This window comes from Drosophila eugracilis, unplaced genomic scaffold (assembly GCF_018153835.1).
Source record: "Drosophila eugracilis isolate 14026-0451.02 unplaced genomic scaffold, ASM1815383v1 contig_415, whole genome shotgun sequence".
Classification (NCBI taxonomy): Eukaryota; Metazoa; Arthropoda; class Insecta; order Diptera; family Drosophilidae; genus Drosophila; species Drosophila eugracilis.
The window spans coordinates 114,807-132,250 of NW_024573278.1; the positions used below are offsets into that span (position 1 = coordinate 114,807).

General features: G+C 39.8%; 1 protein-coding gene across 2 annotated transcripts in view; it reads left to right on the top strand.

Annotated features, from left to right (window-relative positions):
• Nucleotides 1-247: 247 nt before the first annotated feature.
• LOC108111772 (octopamine receptor beta-3R) overlaps nucleotides 248-17,444 on the top strand; it is a 39,726-nt gene continuing 22,529 nt past the window's right edge. For both annotated transcript variants that reach the window (XM_017221337.2, XM_017221338.2), the window contains exon 1: nucleotides 248-1,228. The gene's annotated coding sequence lies outside the window, so the exon portion shown is untranslated. The remainder of the gene's footprint in view (nucleotides 1,229-17,444) is intronic.

Consider the following 17,444-nt stretch of genomic DNA (forward strand, 5'->3'; position numbering starts at 1 on the left):
TAAGTGTGCTATAAAATATAAAAGTTTTTCGTAAAATTTTCCTTAATTCGGCAGAAACTTCTAACAATGTAGCTCTTTTAGTCTACTACCTTTCCTTGCAACTCTGTTGCAGGATTTAAAATTTCCTTTTCCCGCCATTAAGCAGTGCGCAGAAGCTCTCTTCCTTGAATTCGCCGCTTCCTGTGTTGATTTGCCGCCAAAGGACTTGTCTTGGCCACAACTTTCAGTCAGTGGCCAGTAACCAGAGAGGGCGCTCATCGCCACGGATCGCTGACAGCAGCGGGCCAGGAAATCAAAAGCCTGCGAGACAGCAATAAATACAAAAACCACAACGAAAGCCAATTGAAACCTGTGGCCACTTGTCACACAAGTAACTGAAAGTGCCAGTGACAGTTGTTTGTTAAATTCTCTTGGCATCTCTCTCCAGTGGTGAAATAAAAATAAAATTCATTTATATATTATATATAAGGCAAGAAAAACCGGCTGGACATTGGAGTTCGCGTGTGCGTGTTTCGATTTTGCGGCCATACAAAAAAACCGATACGAAACTCCATTTATGACCGCCATAAGTCGTAAGCCCTGAGTTGTGGCTCGTCTTGTACGTGTTTACGTTACACTTTCTATATATATAAAATATAAAAAAAAAAAGCAAAGGAGAAACGTGCGGCAAATTGCGGGAAACTTCTTCCTGGAGTGGGTATAGAAATCAAAAAGAAATTCCATTTTAACAAATCGATTTTGTTGTGTTCTTTTTTGTATTCGAATGCGGACAGCAATATAAATAGAGCCGGGCCTTAATGACAAATTAAATTGTTGGCACACCAACCAACCCCCAACAAAGAAAAGGTGGCCAAAAAAAGAGAAGAATATCATCACAACATCGAAGGCATTAAAAAATTACGAACCGCGCGTGTTAAAAAGTTTGAGCTGTTATCAACCAAAATAGCAACAACAACAACAACAACAACAACAACAACAAGTAGAACAGCATTAACAATAAACTGCGATAAAAGCAACAGACAAACGGGAAAAGTTTCATTTTGTTTTTTTTTTCTTCTTCTGCTGTGAGGCAGCGACGACGGCGACGTCGAGTACGTCAAAGCGGCAGAAGGCAAATCAGGAAGGACAATGAAGGCGTCGCGGCTGGCGGGCTCATCCTGCCGTTCGTCCTGCTCTCGCCTTTCTACCGCTCATCATCAACGGCGGACGTACAGAGCGTGTTGAGCAAGTAAGCAAACAATAAAAACTTCTCCTTCATTCCGCAGCACGTGAAAAGTAAAACAAACGAAAAAAATATGTTAAAAAAAAAGCACAAGTACAGAGAACAGGAAAAGCGCACACAAACACACCAAACACGGCAAACGGAAAATAGAAAATAGAAAACAGCAAACAGAAAACAGAAAACACATTGGGCGCCATTTTTAGTGGTTACGTAAACTGGAAATGCTGCCTAGTTAAGCGGCTGCTCCTCTCTCTTTCTCTCTGGGGTCACCACCCAATGCCATACGGCTGGCTTTTTAATAAAGTTGAGAACCTTAGTTGGCCGACACTTTAAATATGTACATTTCCCGCCGTCGGCTAGGCCAAACTCAACTCCTCTGCCAGACTGCCGACAGCTGGGATGGAGAATGTCCTGGTTTGTCTAGGACCTCCTAATGATACAAATCGCACAATGAACAGTGGTTAAAAATTCACTACACCATTTCGTATTCTAAGCAATTTATTTTATTAGCTTAAAGTCTATGGAAGTCTAGGCTCTGGCGATTAAGATAAACGTTACGGTCTTTGTTTTCCCAGAGCCAACTAAGGTAATCACATTATGGGCTATGGTCCTGTGCATCAAGTTTGTAGAAAAGACAATTTTCCAGACAATCTTGATGTGTGTTAATTAGAAAGAACCTTGAAATGTTATACAGTTTCATTTCTCATTTAAATTTTATGGCAGGGAAATTAACCTTTTTTTTACTTTGGACTTTTATATTCTTGTAACATAAAAATATGGTGTATGTTTTATATATTGGCTTCATACATATATATTAAAAAATTTAATTTTTAAAGTAACTAATAAGTGTAAATTTGACAACAGAAACTGCCTAGAACTTTCTTTATACTTTTATTAGTAGAAGTATTAGTTGTCCTTGAAAGCCATAAAAATAAAAGACTTGATTAAGCACATCCAATCTTTAAGTCTTACTTTAAGTCTACACTTTTTAAATCTAATAGATAAAATAAAGAGTTTTCTTTTCACTTCATTTAATTCCCCGTGTTATACGAAACCCATTTATTGCTCTAATTTGAGAGACACTAAGACATTGAGCACGTACACAGCTTCATTCTCTCCTTGACTTGATGCACTTTCATATCAATTTTTTTATTTCGCAACTGACAAATACCCGTGCCCGCTTCACTGCTCGACAATAATTTTTCATTGCATTTCTGAAACACAATTTCCTCTCGTTAATTTACCCATTCCCGTATCACGGTGCACGGTGCACGGTTCAGAATGCCATTCGCCGGCAGTCGAGTTCATCCAGTGACTTGGCCTCTGTTGGCTGATGCTGCTGCTCTTGCTCCTGTTCTTGCCGCTGGGTTAGGTCAGGATGCCATTTGGCATTTGCCACTTGATTCGCTCAGCCAGTGGCACCGACTCTGACCCATTCCCAATCCACCATTGCTGGCCCCCAGAGTGGCTCACCTTTGGCCACCAAGCTTTGGCCTTTTTTCGCATTCGTGAATGGACTGGCTCTGAAAGTTTTGCCTTTTTGCCAAGGCGACTATCAATGCCACCTGAGTCTGAGCTATCGATTTTCTCGTCCTGCGATTTTGCACCTACGAGTGCACCTGCATTTAATTGAAATTCGGCCAGGCCGCCTTTAAAATCAAATTTAGCAAAAACCTCCAAAAGTTCTTCTCTGCCTCAGAGCTCCGTACGTTTTGTGAATTTGCAGAAACTTTTTTACTCAGCCTTCTAAACTCTGTACAAATGGGAAAACATTTTATCAAATCACAAAAATATAACACGAATTTGTTGTAGTGAATTCAGGGAAATCTCAAGTGTAGAAAGTGTGCTTGAAAAATTTTTAGGAAGAAGCTCAGGGATTTTGCTAGCATCTAGGAAAAGTGATTTGAATATTAAGAAGAGCTTTAAGGGCACTTTTTTCCTATATTTTCTTTGTTAAAGGTGGTTTCTAAGCCATTAAGCTTGATCTTTTCCTTAAGTTATTACTCACTTTATGCTTACAAAAAGTATAAATAAGTATTTACTGACTATAAATAATATTTTTAAAGATATTGAGGAACATGAACAGCTGTTTTCTACATGAAATAATGTCCTTTCCTCTCAATTTCAAGAAAGAGATCCCCTTTAACTTCTAATCTCTAGTTAATTTTCCCTCAGACATACGGTCCAACCCACACGTAGAAGCGCCGACAGATAGACAGTCGGATAGAGACAGAGGACCACTGACAGACGGAGATTGTCATGCACAAATTGAAACTTTTCAAGTTACGCTCGAAAAAGTTTGAATTGAACTAATACAGTCGAGTTTCAGATTGTTTAGTCATACATGCGTTCGTGTATGGATGTTTTATTTGCTGGAAACTTTCGAATGGTTTCGAGTTCACTGGGATTTTGATTCTGTATCTCATACTGTTTCTGTGCACAGACCGTTACCCATACTGAAAATGTAAGACAATATGCCTCGCCCGATACGCCGGCTAATGCCCTTAAAGCTGGCAAATATTTGCGCATAAATGTTTTAAATGTAAATGCCTTCATTTATTCGGGCAATATCTCATCAGACCCCCTTGGCAGCCTGCCCCCCCGGAGTTGGCATCTCGAATTTCTCTCGATAAATGGCTGGGATAAATGATAAATAGAATGAATGCCTCGAGGCATTTTAGCATGCCATTGTTGTTCCGATTGGCGTGTCTGTTTGGATTTAGCCATAAGCTAATCAAATTCATAGCTGAGATAATGATGCGATTTGTAGACGCTTTGAATGGCTGGCTGGATGGCTGGCACCCATTGATTGAAAATTTAATTAAAGAATCTTGTCAATTGAGCTGAAGAAACAAAAATCATCGAATAACACTTTGTGTTTGATTTCCAATTATAAACATTCTGCTGGAGATTGATTTTAATGGCTTTTATTAACCGCAAATTGTTCGCACTTTGTTGCAAGTTTCGCTACGAATTCAACGAAATCTGCCTGTGAAAGCCGCAATCAAGTCTTGAATTCCATATTGCACACCATTTGCTGCCAAATCGATGAAATGTTTAATAAAAACATGTCAATTGCACAAACCGAAAGCAGAAACAAAATCGAAATCAAGGGACAAAATACAGCCAAACCACAAAAAGCAATCTGAACAGCAAGAAGGACTTAATTCGAAAAGTGTTTCTCGACTCGACTTTCTTTCTCTCTTTTTTGGCCTCTCTGTGCAATCAGTTAAGCAAATATTTACAACCAAAAACCGGAAATACGCTTAAGAAAGCATTTAAATCAGTTTCGCATTTTCCCCGAGCACTCACTCGTCTGGAAATGGAACTGGAAATGGAAATGGAAATTCTCCCGTCCTTTTCAGCGTATTTTATTGCCCACTAAATGCCATGAATGATATTTGCCTTTGACTTAACTTAACTCTCGCAACGCGAACCAACAACAGTTGCAAATTAATAATATTAGTGCCAGGGATTCACATTCCCGCCCTTTTGCGGTTCCTTGTTCGTGAGCAAGGACGACAATGGCGGATTGGCGGATTGGTGGCTCAACGCTTTTCTCATTAGGACAACTTCCGGCAGAGCTCCGGCTGAAATGGGCTGGTCCCGAGATGCTTGAGATGCCCAAGATGCCACAACCCCAAATGCCACAACTCACGGGCCAAACGACCATTGCCAGTGTTTATGTCATTAAGTGGCGCTCGACATCCCAGGACATCTGGGTGAGTCGTCTCAGCACGGAAGAGTGTGTCAAAGTGCCAGGACACCCTTCTTGTGCACATCCCAGGAATTGTTCCATTTGTGTTTCGCCTTTCGGAGCGGATTATTGTTTATAATATTGTAATGTGGCAAAGCCAAATAAAGTGGAGTGCTGGCAATGCACTGCGTGGGTCAATGGAAGAGTTTGGATTGTTTCTGTTCAACAAAAAGTCTACAAACACTCAGAGTAAACCATTTTAACGTTGTTATTTATGTTTTGATTATTTATTTGGATAAAAAACGTTTGTCAGTAAGTAAATAAATCACACTTACCACCAAATAGTTGTTAACGAAGACTTAATAACATTTTATGTTAGCAAAAAAATCGTATTCTAACAACGTTAGATCAAGACCTTCAAATCCAAATCAAATCCTCACATTCCTTAAGAAGATTCTGGGCATATCAAGGATTTGTGAAAACAAATCGCTGGAAACTAGCCCACAGCCAGTTCAAAGTCACTTGGCAAATGAGTACACTCGGCAGCGAGTCAACTTTTCGGGCGACCCTCTTTTCCAGAGCTTCTTAAGTATCCTTCATTCGACATGTTTACTTTGGACTCACCCTACTTCCCTTCATGCCTTCCCTCACAGCATTGCAAGAGCTCTCACTTTAACCTACACGACACTTTAAGAAATAATAATCAAATTAATTTTGAAAGATTATATAAAGTTAACATATATTAACAGCAGAAGAGAAAGGCAATGCAGAGACAACAATTAGTTTATAAGATTGTTTAGTATTACCAAATCTTAACTAATGCTATAAAATTGGTTAACCAAATTAATTTTACTCGAATTTCTCGTATTGATAACCAATTTTCAAAAACCTTACAAGGATTTTGCATATTGCAAAGGCTGAAAAGAATGGCATGAAAAGATACTAAACCTTCAAAGTTATAATCAAGCTGCATTTTACATTTTTAATGAACATAGCTTATTCTTTTCAGTGTAGACTCTTTTTTGTCTTGCCACTGGTTGGAAGCCTGCAACTTTAGAAACCGTTGAGAAAGCCTTTTGTGTGTTAGTTAAAGGTTCAACGTGGCCCTGTTCATGTTTACCTCTCCTTCCCCAAAACCCTCTCCAATTTTTTTCCGATTTTTTTTTTTTTTTTGGTTTAGCTTTCGTTTTTGTGTTGTGTCAGGCATGTGTCGGGAGGACTCTCTTTTGCCCGGGTCCTTCGACGGCCCATGGGCCTTGCTGCCATGTCGGCCTAGGCCTTTGTCTCTCAGGCGTTCCTTTTTTCGGTCTTTTTTTTTTTGCTTCTCCCACAAAACTCTACACGTATATTATTTATGCTATTATTGATTTTATATATGTGGGTTCAATAGAGTCGGGTCTCGCCCTTTGGGAGCCACCGACGGCGCTCCAGTTGCTCTGCAGATTAACGTGTCGCCATTGCCGGGCACAAAAATGAAATCATTCTTCAGCGAAATTTATGGCCAACTTCGCGAGCTCATCAACTTGCCTTTGAGCCGTGCAATTTGTAAGTCTCGGCCGAAAAAGAGAAAACGAAAATAATGAAAAACGCTGTGTGTGTGTGTGAGAGTGAAAGTTTCTGGCTTGCTTTTCTTTCAATTTATTTTGTAACACGCGGCGTATACGCAACTTGAACTTAGCACGAAAAACCTCGATGTGGTCAACACATTTTTCGGTTTTTTTTTTTTTAGCCTGGCCAGCGACTTTTTGCCTTATTTTAATTTCGACTTTTTAACAAAGTTAACCAAATGTTCGGAATTGAATTTGGGACAAGGCCCAAATCATAAATGGTCACTCAGGCGAGCTGCTCCTAAGTACACAGAATATCGCGGGAATCGTGGAGGATTCCTGCGTGGCCCCCAAAGTTTATTTACATTGCTAACGCCTAAATTAAATTTTAAGCTGTTGATTTGCATTTTCAGGCGCGAAGTTCATAGAACCTCCGCACTTGGGGGGCTGTGTTTATTGAACCCTGATTATGTTTAACAGCGACGAAGCGAGAACAGCCGAAGGAATCAACATCAAAATCAGACTCCGAATCAGGCTCAGGCTCATTAGACTGGAGGGGGTATGGGTGGGATGATGGTAGGGGCTGGCACGGGGGTGTTTGAGTGAAAATGGCTTCTAATTAAGGAGCACACACACACACACACACACACTTACAACACTCATTTACTGGCAGACCCATAAAAAAGGTTAAAGTTAAATAAAGCACAGAGAAAGTTAAAAATGAGCCGGGTTGCTACTTGTTTTTTACTTTTCTCCTTTTTTTTTTTGGTAAATTCTTTTGTCTCCGCCAGAAATCTGTTAAACATTTGGCTTTTTCCGTTCCCTTTTTTGCACCGTTTTTAATGAAATTAGGCCTGCCACATCACTCAGCATTAGAATTTCAGTTGGGTTTTGGTAACACAGCAGGGGGTTGGGGAGAGTACACAAGTGCGAGGTCGTCGAGGTCCCTGACAAAATGAAATTAGCCGCGTTCAACAAAACCAAAATCAAATTTTGTACTACAAAGAAGATGAAAAATACACATACATTTGCCATGAACGCGAGTGTACATGGCGGAATGTCAACAGGCGGCAATAGGAAAAAAAAACCGAAGAAGAAGGATGATGAGATGGGCCACAGCCACCTAATTTACGCAACGAAGTAATTTGAAATGACGGCAGCCAGGATGTAGGTATGTAAAGATGCCAACGGCAGAAGGAGTCGCTGCTGCTCCTGCTGCTCCTACTGCTGCTGCTGATGATGCCAATGGAAGTGGAGGCAAAGAAGGACATGGTTCGAAGAATTCAGCTGGTGAAACCAATTTGCAAACAAGTCAACAATGGCTGAATGGCTGAAATGGCTCCTAGCTGCGCGTAGGCAATAAGCCCAAGTGCAGCAGTTCCTTCACTTTTCCTTCGCTTTCCCTCCCCTTTCTTCAGTTATGCAAAGTATACTAACAACAACCCACCGAACCTAAAGCTAGTTAGCTAACTGGGTAGCCATTCTCCAAATAGACGGTCATAATGAAGCCACTATTGATTGCCAGCAGCGCTTCTCGTTTGTTTGTCCCGATCTTGGCCAAAGGAATATAAACTAAATGAAGTCCTTGTAGATGTTGGCGCAACCTTAGCTGTCACAATGATAAAGCTCCCCCAATAAACTAGTTGGGGAAATCCCTGCCAACCCACTCTCGCAAGATACTGGTACTTTAATTAACCAGCCTAATTAAGTTTTCCCTATTCCAATCACAGTGAATGCAATTAAATGCATATAAGCACCCACTGCGAATTTTAAATGTGCATATCAAATGGAATTTACGCCAGCTGGCAAATAAAGTTTTCCTGGGGAAAACATTTTACTTACTATATTTGTGATTTCTACTTAGGAATGCACTTCGTGGAATTACATTCAACGACTTTCTCAAGGATATATTGTTTTCGGGTATATCTTTGTAGAAAAGGATTTAATCACTTTCCTGAAAGTCTGCCTTAAGAATTCAACAATTTAATTTCGTTTTTGTGAATAACTTAAAGTATTTCTGAGGAAAAGCTCCACCATTCCTCATAAAATATACTTTTTTATTAACGTGAAAATGTTCTCCAACTTTAATAACGTAAGCCGTTAAAAATGTCTGAGAAATGAAGGTCAATTTTTCATTTTAGGTTTACTATACTTTGCGCTTTTTGAGCAGAGAATATGAAAGTCTGATTCATGAGTATAAATAATCTTATATCATTTATATAAGATGACGAATATCTAGGAATGGCAATATAGGTTTAATGATTTACGTCTATATTATCCCAACTACTAGAAATTTTAACCTAAGGTATGCTCCATTCTTAAGACATTCCCCACAGTCAAGGCAATAAAGCACCCTTCCCTGTTTTCCTGTGGCAAATATATATTTCATTTTGAAACAACGCTGAAATAAAGCTAATAAAATAAAACAATTCCTCTTGATGTTCGCTTGAGCAAACGCCGAAAATTGCTTTGCCACGGCAAGGAATAATAACAAAACATCCTTCAGTTGGCTGGGAAAACATGCACAGCCCACAAGTGGTAATCCGCGTATACTCGTATGTTGCTCCTTGTTAGTGATTGCTGTTACTGCCGCAATTGTTTGCGCAAATCGTTAAAACGTTAATCAAACAGTAAAGAGAGCAAGCAACACGCCGTCTCTGCCCACTGTGTGTTTATGTTTACCCCGGAACTCCAATGGCTTTAAACAGAGCGCTCCCGCCACGCCAGCCTGGCCAAGAACACCTGTGTCCCGAACTGAACCATAGCCACGTTGTGTGTGCCCCGCTGGTTAAGTGAAACCATCCAGCATTGGGCCACAAAACCACAACAGCAGGCGGGCAGAAAGCACAGATGCAGTAACTCAGTAAGCCCAGTTACTCAGTAACAGTGAAAGATGCCAACGACATTTGTGGCGGGATTTCATTCAGTTTTAGCGCGCTTTTCGTCTTTGTGCCCATGTATTGGCCACCAGAACAATGTCCCATGGCAACCAATTCCGATTCCAGTGGCGACAAATCAGCTTTTTTTCAGCCAAATTGGCTTAGTACTTTTGGTTCTTTTCAAGGGGTATTGCTTAAATGAGATTGAAAAGGGAGCAAAAAAGGGAGTTCTTATTGATAAAAAGACTTCTAATCTGAAAGCCATGCTGTTTTATAACTTTAATGAACTCATATTATTGCTTTTATTAATGGGATTTAAAAATATCTCACAATTTAAGCTCACAAGCTATCTTTATAATATTTAATAATATTTTTTATACAAAGAAGTAATTAGGACTTACCCAGCTAATCATGCCTGAGTAAACTCCCTAGGCTACATAAAAAATATAAGATTATATCCAATAAATTAAATGAAAAGGGTAGCAATTAATTAAACAACTAAAAAGCCAAATGCAAGGCCACAAACGGATATCAAAACGCATACAAAATAAAAAGGTTTTCCTTCAATGAAAATTCCTTTAGAAATTTATAAATATCCCTTGCATTAAAACGTAAGCTGCTTATTACCCATTAAATAAATATTTATTATGAAACCCCCCTTTTTATCTCCCTCCCATATTTTGCAATACCAAAATGATCACCACTGGCGTTGGCCACTACAACAACCGCAACAGCACTAACAATAGAAAGTGGACCGCTTGGGGGTAAAGTCGTACATGCAAAGTCACTCAATTGATTTTCAGCAGCTCGTTGTCAATTATCTGCAGTGGCTTGGACTTTTGTCTTCCTGCTTATTCAGCCTGGAAAAGGGAAAAGAGACAAGGGACAAGGGACATGGCTGGGCTATGAGGATGTGGCTGAGAATAGGGGATGAGGCCATAGTCTGTAGTACGTAGTCCGTTCCATTCCGTTCCGGCCAGGTCCTAGTGGCATTGCCACTGCCACTGGCAGAGTGGCCTTCGCACACACAGAGAAATGCACAATGAGACACTTGGTGCACTTGTCGAGCGTACTTGAACAGTTTCAAGGACACCAATCGCTGCCAACACACACACACACACACATACATGCATGCGACAGTGTGGGTATTGTTGGCTCACAAGTATAAATCAGCTGTTGGCCATGATTCATTGAGTAAAACGCTGGCTTCTCTCTCAGTTTTTCCCTGGCCTTTTTGGGCGTGTGCATGGAACTGTGTTAATATGCGTGCAATTCTCTCTGTTGGCCGTTGTACTGCCCGCCTTTCAATACCATTAGGCCACGTCACAGACCCACTTTCCCCTGGCTTTTACCCCTTCACTTTTCCCCCTTCCAGCAAAGGCACATTGGCATAGTGCCAGTTGTTGTAGCTGCAACTTACATGTTTTTCCTGCTGTTTTTTGGGACCAGTCGTGTGCTAGAGTATTCCACACGCGAAATTCCTCTCTATTTCACCGAAAAATTCACTCCGCACAGAGTTAACTCTGCATAAATTAGCAAGCGCCAAATTAATTTTATTCAACGTAAGCGAGTAATTTGTGTACGGAACTAACTTTGGCCAAAAAAACCCGTCAGAAACAAATTTATTGCAATTTCATTAAAATGTTTGCTTAACTTGGAAGGTTACCAATTTGGTAGTATGAAATATATTATTATTTTAAAGATAATTATTATTAAATATTTAAGAAGGATTTCCGTTTCCACAAAAGTTTTGATAATGATATGATAATCTTGCCTACGCCTTTTGAGTAACTTTTTTACAGATACATTACATGTTTTCCCAAGCAAAAGACCTCCCATAACTGATACCAAAATATAGTTATAACTCGTAAACCTCTAGACAGGCTTATCCCACCGTAAAACCTCCATTAATCACCAATCCCGGAATTAATTTCCCTCCCTTTGGCCATGTAATAAGTGTGCAGATTTAATTTCTAGTGAACTCGCCCATTAACATTAAGCCAGAATTACACACGGGAAAATTGCAGAGAAGCTGCCTGCGAGTGAGATATTCGAGTGGGCATCTTAAAAATAGCTGCTGGAAGGAAGGTCGAGGTCTGACTGCACATTAAGGCCCACTTGCGATCCAATTAAAGGCCGTTTCGCCGCTCGTCGGCTGACCCACATAAATAATGCATAAGCCATAATCTACGACATAATGCGTTGCCCAATTGCCCCAGGCAGCAGCAGCAGGAGCAGCAGCGGCGAACTTGGAACTTGGCACTTGGTGGCTCTTGTCTACATTTTTTATAAGCTTCTGACGAGGCGTTCGCCTGGCAACAACCAGCGGCAGCAACTGGAAAAATAAAAATCAGCCCCGGAAAAAAGGGAAACAGATTAAAAAGCAACCAGTTTTTCAGTCCTAGTCCCAGTCTCAGTCTCCAGTAGCCAGAAAAAAGTCATTGCCGGATTGCCAAAGGCTGTTGGGTTAGGTTTTAGGTGAAATGAACAGCGGCGGGGTTAAAGGTTAGCTCAAATTACTTTACCGTCGAAACTCCCAAGTCCAATTTTCTCTTTCTCCTATTTTTCGTTTTTGACAAAAAAAATTTAATGTTTAATAACGAAAAAATTGTATTTTTGGGATTTGTCTTTGGGAAATAAGCGGTGCTGAGTTTCTTAGTTTTGATAAAATTTATATAAGTTTTTAAGTTGTAATTACCATTATTGTTTCAAATAACTTTAAACTATTGATTTTTTGAAAACTTTGTGATTTTAAAAACATATTTTTTTCTATCCTTTATATTCTTAAACCGATATCTCACCCAATATAAGTCATTTGGTTAGCTTAAGACCCTTTTCTTTTATTTATAAGCTAAGTAGTAAAATCTGGCAGATGGTGGTATGATTTATGAAACTTATCTTAGCAGGTTTAAAGCCACTTTTCCGGACACGAGCTGTGATTTTCCCTGGACAGCCAATGTCCGCCTACGCGGTGAACACGTGACATTTTGTGGCTCAGCCGTTTTTATGGCCTTCATATTTATTGCAATAGTTGCCGGCCAACAACGATGTGTGTGTAAAATGGGGGTAGTAGCAGTGGGTGGTTGGATATCTGAATGGGTGTGTGGGCGGGGTCATGTGAGTGAAAGTTAAATGAAGCTGGCCAAGGACTCAAGGACTGGAATCTCGAGTACGGCCTTGTCAGTCACCGTTAACGCTTCAATGATTCTCCTCCATTCGCCCATATTGACTTTTCTATTTCCCTTAACCCTTTTGGAGTGGCCAACTGCCAACACTTTGGCCAAATTGAACTTGAATGAAGATTGAGATTTTTTTTTCTCTCTAAAACTCTTTATAGTGGTCATTGTTTGGCCTTTTCGGTTAACAAATCTAATTGCTTTCTATTTCTGAAAATAATAATGCGTCAGCCAAGAGACCGCCTTGAATTACAGGACGTGGAGTAAAGTTTAAGGTCATAAAAATTAATTAAAAACAATTTGCCAGCCAGGCGCACCACGTACCAAGCGGCGTATGAGTAATTTTCGCTAGCAAACACTATACGTTATTCAGCTCGTTTTCCCCCCGCCTTTGTTTTCATAGTTTTTTGTTTGGTTATTTCTTTTAATTAGCGCGTGCGGTCTTGATGCGTGCCGCCGCTACCATAGAAAATTCCCCCATGCCCGAAATGTTTTAAACAATTCCCATGGGCAGGCTTTTTTTCGCCCAGTGCACGACGAAATTGCTTGACAAGCGTTTTATGCTAATGTTTTCTGTTGTCTTCCTCCGTGGCATTACGAAAAATGTAGAAAAAATGAGAATATATGAACATTATATGCAGAAGGGATCGTTAATATCAAAGGAACGGCAAGTAAATGGGCGAACGCTGTTTAAGCTCGTCGGTCAACATTTTTGTGTGTGCCACAAACAAAATGTGAATAACAAAATGGAATAATGAAAAACACCACAAGTTGAGGAGAAACCAAAAAAAAAAAAATAACGCAAAACTACAGCAGCCTTGGCTGGGGCGAATGCAAATTTTTGGCGGCGTTTTCAGGGTCTCTCTTTGGTCGCCATTGTGTGTTTGTTGATGTGTCGGGGGGCCATAAATTCGGGGGCCATGTAAAAAGGGAAAAGTTTGCAACAACAAATCAATAAAACTGCCATCAAGTGCCAGCAATGAAAACTAGCCCCAAAGCTAGCACTTTTCCAACTCGGCAGCCAGTTGGTTTTAAGTTTCCCCCTCACTTATCCTCTTTTTGTATTTTCTACATATTTATGCATATATTTATGCTGTGGGCGTTGCGATTACTGTATAATAAACTTAACTAAAGCCAAGTGAAACAAAGCCGAATATAAAACTTTCCCTCGGAGGTAAAATTTATGTTCCCCTTGAAAAGGACACAAAAATAATCCCATTAAAAAAGTTACATTTAGAGAGTAGAGGCCGAAGGAGATGCAAATAATTTATTGGAAGAACACAAAGGTAGTCAATTTTATTTATTGTAAGTACTCGTTTTATCCAAAGACCAATAAAAACTATAATAAAGTTGATAAAGTTAACAAAGCACTTTGCTACAGCTCAAAACGATATTATTGATATGAATTCTAGTTGCAAAGTTTTCTCCAGAAAGTCATCAAAGTTGTAATAAGAAAGTTATAACTATTAAAGATCAAACTTCGATGATAACTACTTAAAAGTGCTTAAGACAAATGGCTGCAAGAGCTAACTTTTAAAGTGAAATTAAATTTGACAGCATTTAATAAACTCATAACTAAGGGACTTGTGCAATTTTTTCCGAAATCAACAAAAATTCAAAGGCTAATGAAGTAATTATTCTGCTAGAATGTACAAAATATATGTACATAATCACGCTAATCCTGTTAGCTGTCGTCTTTCTTTTTATTATTTTTTTGAGATTTTTCTCCTTTTTTCCCTTCATTTGCCTCATCAGCGCCGTCGTCTGTGTGTGTTTTTTGCCCAGGCCTTATAAATAATTTGGGGCGGCACAAGAACAGAAAAATGAAGGAAAAACGAAAGTAAAACATCAGAAACAGTTCATTTAACTTAAATTGCTCGGTAATTGTGCTCAAATGTTTTGTAAATTTGCTCATTAAGTGCAACAAATTTCGGTCTGTAGTTTATTCCGGAGGTTGAGTGCAATTAGTTGAGCGTTTTAAAGTTGACACTTTAAGCGGTTTCTGATGGGTGCTGTTGTTGGTTCTGCTTTTTGCAGCTGTCAATATGCAACCGAAATGGCCAACCAAAAGCCACGCCCCACGGGGTGTAGAGGGGTGTGAGTTGGGGGCAAAACGGAAGTGACCCATCGACTCGCACAAGAGCAATTAAAAGTCACAAAACGAACCCGAGAGTGAGGAAAAGCCAACGCGTCGAATATGCTCATTTGCATATGGCCAACGTCATAATCACGGCATAATTGCCAGGCATCATCACCGCCAAAGCCATGTCCCCCCTTTAAATTACGTGAAGCATAAAAGGTATGACATATATACCGCAACCAGGCCAAAATCAACTAAAAAGTTAATTACCAACGGGTGTTTCCCCAAACAATCCATCGAGCCAGCAATCTGCTCCTGTCATTTTTGCCCCCCTTTAGTAGTGGCAATTTATTATAATTATTTCTAAACGAGCAGCCGAAATGGGGGAGTACTTTCGAACACGGAAACCAGAGCAATAGGCTGTCAATTATAAATGTCCGTTAACAAAGTCCGCCTGAATGGCAGGGTCATCTATCAATAAATCCTTGATCGACCCTCGAAACCGAAGTTCAGTGCCAAGAGCGGCGGAAGAATGGGTGCATTCCCATGGCATTTGGCATTGTCACGCAATGGCAGTCGAGAATACCCGATGCACTTTTCCAATGCATTTTTCATTCATTGCATTTTCCGCTGGCCGATTTATTTTTAAATCGGCATGTCGGCTTAATTTGTTTTGTAATATGTTACTGACGTGAATGAGAAACAAATATAAATGCAAACCTTGAAATTAGAAATGTTTTGGATTTTAAATTAATTTTAATAGATGAATTTTGTGAAATAATTTGTGCATTGTAATGGGAGTAGAATAAATGGAATATTTCTCCCTTTTGGGAAGTCCATTCCACAAAATTAGTTAGTACTTTTTGGAGGAAAAATGCTAGTAATTTTCATTTTCTTTGTACGAATTGGCTTATATTGTAGTTTATCAATAACAAATAAATTCAAGACAATTATGACTAAGGCAAATGATTTTTATTAGCTGATTCAAGAATTTGAGTATTTAAATACTCAGTTAAAAAAAGAAAAGAATAAAGAAGGTAGAATAGTAAGAGATATTAATTAAAATCCCACAAGATAATCCATCTCATGTTTCCCCCAGTCCAGCTTGAACTACTTTATGAGCCTTTAAACTATTTATATCTTTAATTCATTAGCCCGGCTTTAAGCAAGCACACGATCCTACCCGCCTACAGCCACTTTGCGTGCTGTTTCATTTAATTTTTTCATTACCTTTCCCAGCCGGCCTGGAGCAACAAACTTGGCACGCCAAGCGTTTCCCAAGGGGGGCAACAAAATGAAAGGTGGAGCTGGAAAACTCTGGCGGGAAACATGAATTCACGATACAATTAATGGCCGTCAGGAGGCCGCATTTGATTTGTATTTATATTAAGCAGGCGGTGCACGAAACAGATTTCCGCCGGGGAGCAGGTCGTGGCACTGGCCAAATGAAATCGGACAAATATTTATAACCCAATATGTACCAACCAAGCAACCAAGCCACCCACCCATTCGCCTGTCTGTCAGTCTGTCTGTCAGTCAGCCTGAGTCAGTCTCACATGGCAGGAGCACCAAAAGTGGCCGTGGCATTGGCAGTGGCAGTGGCAGGAAAAGTCACGCCAGGATGGCTACCGGGTGAACTGACTCTGGCGTAATTGAAAGCGACTTCTTCCTTGCTTTCTATAGCTGCTGCTCTTGGTCACCTCAAGGACAACCTCATGGCAATCGCATCCTTGTGGCGCCAGTTTATTGAAATCGGTCTGTGGCCGGGCGATTATCTGATTGCTGGCGCGGCACTATGCATACATTTTGTAGCTGCCCATCCTGATGTGGCATGTAATTTGATTATATGCAGGCCTCTGTTCCGTCCGGGACCACAATGTTTGTCTAATTGACAGTAATTAAACGAAAACGAATAGCTATGAGGCAGTGTGAGCCAGAGTGGCGGCAAATTTGCCACATCAGCCTGAATGTCAAAGGCAAATTGATGGATGATGACTGGGGTTAAACTATCCTAGCAAACTCGGCATCTAGCCCAGTCATGCGTGGCTTTGGCGCAGATTGTTGGGGCTGGTCATGCCACGAACCTGCCCAGTCACTCGCATATTAAATAAAAATCAACGGAACAAAGTGTTGCACTCTGACAGAGCAAACACAGTTCCTGCAGCTACAGTCGTTCTTCTCTAAGTCAAACTTTCCTCTAAGTACTAATAAATTGCATGCCAATTTAACGGCAAAACTTTGTCAAATGCCAACAGCTCTGAACTCTCATAACTCAAATATGTATCTCAATTGCACAAATGAAGTTTTTAGCACAAAGTTACTTAGTCAAGGGATGTTAGGAAAAGTCAAGGGAAAACTGGTTTTATAGCAGGTAGTAAGGGTTTGTTACTTGAAATATGTTTTTGCGATGCTCATTTCATGGAATCTTTTTTAACACAATGGTAAGGCAGTTATTTAAAGCTAAAAGCATACAAAAATTGAGTTCTTTTCAATGTAATCAAACAATATTTATAAAATTTTTAAAATAACCTGACGAAAAACTGGCATGAACAAGCAGAAACAGCCTTTCAATAAGCCCATTACAAAACCTGGAAATAATCCTGGAAAAAAGCTTACAGAAAAATCTGTTGAAAGACCAGACAATACGTTGATCAAAAAGCTTAAATTTAAACTGCCAAACGATGAAATATAAAACAAAATGAAACAATAAAACCAGCTTTCGTCGAAATATACAAAATGTTTTTGAAGGCAGTAAAAATCTTCTCTACTGTCGAAATATTTTTGAACGTTTACCAATATATTTTATAGAAATTTCTAACTGACATATTACGACACACTTGTAT